Here is an 8407-nt window from a genome sequence, read left to right as displayed (position 1 = left end):
AAGTACCTGAAAAGGATGAAGGACATGTTTCTCGTTGATGGAGGAGGGGAAGAGCTCGTCGTAAAGGGTTACGTCGACGCTAGCTTCGACTCAGATCTGGATGACTCTAAGTCACAAACCGGATACGTGTATATGTTGAATGGTGGAGCAGTAAGCTGGTGCAGCTGCAAGCAGAGCGTCGTGGCGGGATCTACGTGTGAAGCGGAGTACATGGCAGCCTCGGAGGCAGCGCATGAAGCGATTTGGGTGAAGGATTTCATCACCGACCTAGGAGTCATACCCAATGCGTCGGGGCCGATCAAACTCTTCTGTGACAACACTGGAGCTATTGCCCTTGCCAAGGAGCCCAGATTTCACAAGAAGACCAGGCACATCAAGCGTCGTTTCAACTCCATCCGTGAAAATGTTCAAGATGGAGACATAGAGATTTGCAAAGTGCACACGGATCTGAATGTCATAGATCCGCTGACTAAACCTCTCTCGCGTGCAAAACATGATCAACACCAGAACTCTATGGGTGTTCGATTCATCACAATGTAACTAGATTGGTGACTCTAGTGCAAGTGGGAGACTGTTGGAAATATGCCCTAGAGGCAATAATAAAAGTATTATTATATTTCAATGTTCATGATAATTGTCTTTTGTTCATGCTATAACTGTATTATCCGGAAATCGTAATACACGTGTGAATACTTAGACCACAATATGTCCCTGGTAAGCCTCTAGTTGACTAGCTCGTTGTGATCAATAGATAGTCATGGTTTCCTGACTATGGACATTGGATGTCGTTGATAACGGGATCACATCATTAGGAGAATGATGTGATGGACAAGACCCAATCCTAAGCATAGCATAAAAGATCGTGTAGTTCGTTTTGCTAGAGCTTGGCCAATGTCAAGTATCTCTTCCTTCGACCATGAGATCGTGTAACTCCCGGATACCGTAAGAGTGCCTTGGGTGTATCAAACGTCACAACGTAACTGGGTGACTATAAAGGTGCATTACAGGTATCTCCGAAAGTATCTGTTGGGTTGACACGGATCGAGACTGGGATTTGTCACTCCGTGTGACGGAGAGGTATCTCTGGGCCCACTCGGTAATGCATCATCATAATGAGCTCAATGTGACCAAGGTGTTGGACACGGGATCATGCATTATGGTACGAGTAAAGTGACTTGCCGGTAACGAGACTGAACAAGGTATTGGGATACCGACGATCGAGTCTCGGGCAAGTAACGTACCGATTGACAAAGGGAATTGTATACAGGGTTTGATCGAATCCTCGACATCGTGGTTCATCCGATGACAACATCAAGGAGCATGTGGGAGCCATCATGGGTATCCAGATCCCGCTGTTGGTTATTGACCTGAGAGCGTCTCGGTCATGTCTGCATGTCTCCCGAACCCGTAGGGTCTACACACTTAAGGTTCGGTGACGCTAGGGTTATTAGGAAGACTAGTATGTGACTACCGAATGTTGTTCGGAGTCCCGGATGGGATCCCGGACGTCACGAGGAGCTCCGGAAGGGTCCAGAGGTAAAGATTTATATATGGGAAGTTGTCAAACTGGCACCGGGAAGTTTCGGGGTCATACCGGTATTGTACCGGGGCCACCGGAAGGGTTCCGGGGGTCCACCGGGAGGGGCCACCCCTCCCGGGGGACCACATGGGCTGCATGGGGCAGGGAGCCAGCCCTTGGTGGGCTGGGCGCACCCCCTCCCTTGGTCCCTTGCGCCTAGGGTTGAGGGGGGAACCCTAGAGGGGGCGCCCCCCTTGGCTTGGGGGGCAAGCCACCCTCTCCCCCTCTCCCCTTGGCCGCCGCCCCCCCCCCTAGATGGGATCTAGAGGGGCCGGCCCCCCTTCTCCCTTCCCCCTATAAATAGAGGGGTGAGGGGAGGGCAGCCGCACCACCCTCCAAGGCGCAACCCTCCCCTCCCCAACACCTCTCCTCCTCCGTTGTGTGCTTGGCGAAGCCCTGTCGGAGTACTGCTTCTCCACCATCACCACGCCGTCGTGCTGCTGGTGGAGCTGACTTCCTCAACCTCTCCTTCCCCCTTGCTGGATCAAGAAGGAGGAGACGTCTCCAGTCCCGTACGTGTGTTGAACGTGGAGGTGCTGTCCGTTCAGCACTTGGACATCGGTGATCCGAATCACGTTCGAGTACGACTCCATCATCACCATCCCCTTGGCTAGCTTCCGCTCGTGATCTACAAGTGGTATGTAAATGCAAACTCTCTCCCTTGACTCGTTGCTTAGATGAACTCATAGATGGATCTTGGTGAAACCATAGGAAATTTTTTAATTTTCTGCAACGTTCCCCAACAGCTTCACCCTCCTTCATGGTGGCAATCTTCGTCAGTCATCCGCTAACTCCGTGTCCCGTGGCCGCGGCCGTGGGCGCGGTCACCAGGGGCAGAATCGTGGCGGTGGCCGTGGATGCGGTGCTCCTCCAGGCGACGGCGCTCGCTCTGGTGGCGCTTACGGCTACACCAACGGGGGCGGCTACAGCTCCAACAACAACAACGGTGGCGGCTTCAACAACGGCGGTGGCTTCAACTCCAACAATGGTCGCCGCCCCCTTTTGCTCGCCCTCGCCCGCGCTGCCAGCTTTGCAAGAAGTCTTGTCATGAGGTTCTGGACTGCTGGCATCGCTTCGACGAGAACTTTGTACCCGATGCTCGCCATGTTGCTGCTGCTATGCATGAACAGGGAGGCAATGGCGTCTGGTATGTTGATTCTGGTGCCACCGACCACGTTACCAATGAACTAGAGCAGCTTGCTCTTCGCGAGAGGTACCACGGTGTTGATCAGATCCACACCGCAAGCGGAGGAGGTATGGATATTTGTCACATTGGTCAAGCTTCAATTAATTCCCCTAGTCTTAAACGTGATCTTGTTCTTAAGGATGTCCTTCATGTTCCACAGGCCGATAAAAACCTTGCATCCATGTCTCGTCTAGCCACCGATAATAATGTCTTTTTTGAAACTCACCCTCGTTATTTTTTCATTAAGGATCGGGCAACGAGGGAACTCCTCAATCACGGTAGATGCATTGGGGGCCTCTACCCCATCACCTCCGGAGCACTTAGTCGTCGGCGTCGTCAAGTCTACTCCGTCATCAAACCCTCTCTGGAAAGGTGGCATCAACGCTTAGGACATCCATCATCGGTCATCGTCAAACAAGTAGTCAATAAAGACAATCTTCCTTTGTCACATAGTTCCATTAGTGAGTCTATTTGTGAAGCTTGCCAATGTGCTAAGAGTCATCAGCTTCCCTATCATAAGTCTCATAGTGTGTCCCATGCTCCTTTAGAGCTTATTTTTAGTGATGTTTGGGGCCATGCCTGAGATTCCTTTTGAAGAAAAAAATATTATGTCAGTTTCATTGATGATTACAACAAGTTTACTTGGATTTATTTGCTTAAATATAAATCTAAAGTTTTTTCTATCTTCCAAGAGTTCCAAAAACTTGTTGAACGACAATTTGATCGAAAGATTCTTTCAGTCCAAAGTGACTGGGGAGGGGAGTATGAGAAACTCAACTCCTTCTTCCGTAGCATTGGGATTGAGCATCATGTGTCATGTCCTCATGCCCATCAGCAGAATGGCTCTGCTGAGCGCAAACATCGCCACATAGTTGAAGTTGGCCTTTCTCTCTTAGCTCATGCCTCTATGCCTCTCAAATATTGGGATGAAGCTTTTATTACAGCCACTTATGTCATCAATAGGCTTCCCAGCAAAGTCATTGGCAACTCAACTCCATTAGAGTGTTTGTATCATCAAAAACCTGACTATCAATACCTCAAAATATTTGGGTGTGCTTGCTACCCCAATTTGCGTCCATACAATCACCACAAGCTTGAATTCCGATCCACTCAGTGTGTCTTCCTTGGTTATAGCAACCTGCATAAAGGGTATAAATGTCTTGAAATATCCACTGGACGCATCTATATTTCACGTGATGTTGTTTTTGATGAAACACTCTTTCCTTTTGCCAAACTTCATCCTAATGCGGGAGCTTTACTTCGTGCTGAAATAGCACTCTTACACGATCCTACTGCACCTTCTGATCATGTGGGAGAATTAACTAAACTTGATCATGTGCAAAAATCCCAAGGAAATTCTGATTCGGCTGATATTTGTGCTAATCTGAACTGTCATTTTATGTGTGAGGAAACAGACAGAACAGGCGCGGAATACGCTGCTGATCCGGCTGACATCACGCGATCCCAGGCGGATTCGTGCACGCAGCCTGCTGCTGCTGTCAGCACACGATCCCATGGAGATTCGCCCGTGGTCCTGTGGCCGACCGCGCCGCAGGGTGGAGCCCACTGACCCTGTCGTATCGCCTCGCGCCACGCCTCCTCGCTCCGATTCGGCGGCCAGCACAGGTGCGGAAGGGGGCGAATCCCCTGTTGACACGTCACCGCAGGCCCCGACAGCGGCCGACCGCGGGCGCATACCTGGCCCCACAGTGGTCGCACACGGGCGCGCGCCTGAGCCCACGGCTGTCCAGACGCCAGGATCCACCTCGGATCGGGAGCTGGCTGATTGGTTCCCTGCATCGGATCGGGAGCCGGCGGGATCCTCTATGGCAGATGAGGTTTTACCAGGATCTTCTGTGCAACCATCCACAATGGCTGCTCTCGTGTCTTCTACGCCCCCTTTCCGGCAAACAAGGTCTCGGTCAGGTATTGTGAAAGAAAAACAGTACAATGATGGTACAATTAGGTATGACAAAATCAAACGTGCTTTTCTTACCACTACTGGTGAACCAATTCATTTGCATGATGCTCTTGCTAATAAGGATTGGAAAGATGCTATGGACCATGAATATGATGCACTTATGAAAAACAAAACTTGGCACTTGGTACGACCAAAACATGGAGACAATATTATTGATTGTAAGTGGGTGTACAAGATAAAAAGAAAGTCTGATGGGAGCATAGACAGATATAAGGCCAGATTAGTTGCTAAAGGCTTTAAACAGAGATTTGGAATTGATTATGAAGATACTTTTAGTCCTGTTGTTAAGTTTGCTATTATTCGTCTTGTCTTGTCTATTGCTAATTCCAGAGGTTGGAGCTTAAGACAGCTAGATGTTCAGAACGCGTTTCTTCATGGTGTTCTTGAGGAAGAAGTGTTCATGCGGCAACCACCAGGTTATGAGGATCACAGCACACCACAGTATGTCTGTAAGTTGGATAAAGCAATATATGGCTTAAAACAAGCACCAAGAGCTTGGTATTCCAGATTGAGTATGCAGTTGCAACACCTTGGGTTCATACCATCCAAGGCAGATACCTCACTGTTCTTTTTTAGAAAAGGCAGTGTTACTATTTTTGTGCTTGTCTATGTTGATGATATAATTGTTGCTAGTTCAAGTGCAGAAGCTACCACTTGCTTGCTTAAGGATTTAAAGTTGGAATTTGCTCTCAAGGATTTGGGTGATCTTCATTATTTCCTTGGAGTAGAAGTGAAGAAAATTAAAGATGGGTACTTCTCTCACAGGAAAAATACACCACTGATATTCTCAGAAGAGTGGGTTTGGAAAATTGCAAGCCGGTTAGTACACCAATTTCTACCTCAGAAATGCTCACAGTAGAAAGTGGAGAAGCTCTTGCACCAGAGGATGCAACAAATTATAGGAGTGTTGTAGGTGCTTTGCAGTATTTAACCCTTACTCGTCCTGATATTTCATACTCAGTCAACAAGATATGTCAGTACTTACATGCACCTAGAACCACTTATTGGACTGCAGTTAAGAGAATTCTAAGGTATCTTAAGCACTCAGAAGGTCTTGGACTTCAAATTACCAAGTCTTCTTCTCTCCTTGTAATTGCTTATTTAGATGCAGACTGGGCAGGATGTGCTGATGATAGAAGATCTACAGGTGGTTTTGCTGTATTCCTGGGAACAAATCTTGTGTCATGGAGCGCAAGAAAACCGGCCACTATCTCAAGATCAAGTACAGAGGCTGAATATAAAGCATTGGCTAATGCTACAGCTGAAGTAATGTGGATTCAAACACTTCTTTATGAGCTTGGTATTAAAGCTCCTACTGCTGCGAGACTATGGTGTGATAATATTGGGGCAACTTATCTCTCAGCGAATCTAGTTTTTCATGCACGAACAAAACACATTGAGGTGGACTTTCATTTTGTCAGAGAAAGAGTGGCTCAGAAGTTACTTGAGATCAGGTTCATTCCTACAGGAGATCAGCTTGCAGATGGGTTTACAAAACCGCTTACTGTGAGAGGGTTGGAAAAGTTTACATACAATCTCAACCTTGGCAAAGCTCCTTGAGGTTTAAATTGAGGGGGAGTGTTAGAGTAGTTGTATAGAGATAGGTTTTGTCATTTAAACTTGTACTCCTGATCTATCTCTTCTTCTCTCCCTCGTAGCATTATCTCCTCTAACGATCTCTTGATCGATCTCTCCATAACTTGTATGCCAAGGCTTGTGCCCAATATATACCAATGCGGCCCGAGACAAAGGGTTCAACGCTTCCAACATATTTCACAGTTTTTTGTCAAATACTCGTTGTTCTCACACTTCATCAAGTTGTTTCTCTGATTTTTGTCTTTGCAGGGAACAAATGCCGGCCAGGACGACAACAACAGCTCTCTAGCTAGGCACCCAACCTCCAGATTAGCTAAAATGGAGGGTTGTGAGTTTGTGACTGCATCGATCCGTTCTGGCCAACCGACGAGCTCCTCATCAAGTACAAGTACATCTCAGACTTCTTCATAGCGCTCGCCTACTTCTCCATCCTACTCGAGCTCATCTACTTCCTCAAGAAGCCATCCTTCTTCCCCTACCGATGGGTGCTCTTCCAGTTCGGCGCCTTCACCGTCCTCTGCAGGGCCACTCACCTCATAAACCTCTGGACCTTCACCATGCACACCAAGACCATCGCCATCGTCATGACCACGGCCAAGGTCTCCACGGCCGTCGTGTCTTGCGCAACCGCCCTCATGCTCGTACACATAATACCCGATTTGTTGAGCGTCAAGACAAGAGAGTTGTTTCTCAAGAAGAAGGCCGACGAGCTTGACAGAGAAATGGGACTGATACGCACGCAGGAGGAGAGGGGGAGGCATGTCAGAATGCTCACCCATGAGATCAGGAGCACGCTTGACAGGCACACCATCTTGAAGACTACTCTGGTTGAGCTAGGGAGGATGTTGGGTCTGGAGGAATGTTCCTTGTGGATGCCGTCGCGGAGCGGTTCGAGCCTTCAGCTAACTCATACTCTACGCCACCCGATCCCGGGTGGCTCGTCTGTGCAGATCAATCTTCCTGTTGTCAATCAAATCTTCAGTAGCAACCGGGCGATCATCGTGCCGCATACTTCTCCGTTGGCAAGGATCCGCCCTGTTCAAGGCCGGTATGTTCCACCAGAGGTGGCTGCTGTGAAAGTCCCCCTGCTGCATCTTTCAAACTTCCAGATAAATGACTGGCCCGAGCTTTCGGCAAAAAGCTATGCAATTATGGTTTTGATGCTCCCGTCTGATAGCGCGAGGAAATGGCATGTTCATGAATTGGAGCTTGTCGAGGTCGTCGCCGATTAGGTTGCTACTACACTTTCCCTGACTAGGTAGGAAATGCGGCTTGCCGCACCCGACAGCGATGCTGCCGGGTATAGTCATATCCAAGCCGGTAATAGAATCATTGAAACATTGCAAATATAAAAAGAATAGCATAATGTAATTGTGTTTAATTGTTTATCAATCTAAAACGCGCATTGGCACCCGGTGTCTGGCTCAACTCATTGCCCGAGCATGTAAACAAAGTTCATATTGTTGCAAGAATAGTTGCCAAGAATAGATCATTTTAATGCATGAAATTGCTTTTATAGATAACATAATTGTGTCTAGTATAGGGAGTTTGCCTTGTCCAACCCTATGTTTCAGCACACATATCTAAAATTATGCATATGTGACATAGCCACAAGAAAGTAATACTACTTTGGGGCGCACTACCTGTCTCAGGTTGATCCAACATTTGATATTTCGTACTGAAAGAGATAGGAGCAAGCAGAATACATGCATCTCATAGAAAATGGTATTGTAGTACCAAGTCGATTATATATGATGATAGGTTTTCTTAATCCAGTTCAAAGATACACTGATACACCAAAAGCAAGCCATAGTGGCAGTCCGGGATAACAGATTTATATGGTTCTTCTATGTCATATAGTGATAGCAGTAAAAAGATGGCTTTGTTTGAACGCCTTGCCATCTGGCTCACCCTGTGTGTTGTGCTGCAAGGATCTGCTTATGAAGATTCATATAACAGTGTGTTTAATGGACAGCGAGAATATAATTTATGACCTCAAAACTTATGAATGGAATTTACGCACCACATGTTTCCTCATCACGGGTGTTATAAAATAAAATGTCTA

At 47.4% G+C, this 8407-nt stretch overlaps 1 pseudogene; it reads left to right on the top strand.

Annotated features, from left to right (window-relative positions):
• The first annotated feature begins 6674 nt into the window (after positions 1-6674).
• LOC123067773 (probable ethylene response sensor 1) lies at positions 6675-8024 on the top strand (annotated as a pseudogene).
• Positions 8025-8407: the final 383 nt, after the last annotated feature.

Source organism: Triticum aestivum, chromosome 3B, assembly GCF_018294505.1.
Source record: "Triticum aestivum cultivar Chinese Spring chromosome 3B, IWGSC CS RefSeq v2.1, whole genome shotgun sequence".
NCBI classification, from domain to species: Eukaryota; Viridiplantae; Streptophyta; class Magnoliopsida; order Poales; family Poaceae; genus Triticum; species Triticum aestivum.
The sequence above is the reverse complement of the archived record's forward strand: the minus strand, read 5'-3'. Positions and strand labels throughout refer to the sequence as shown.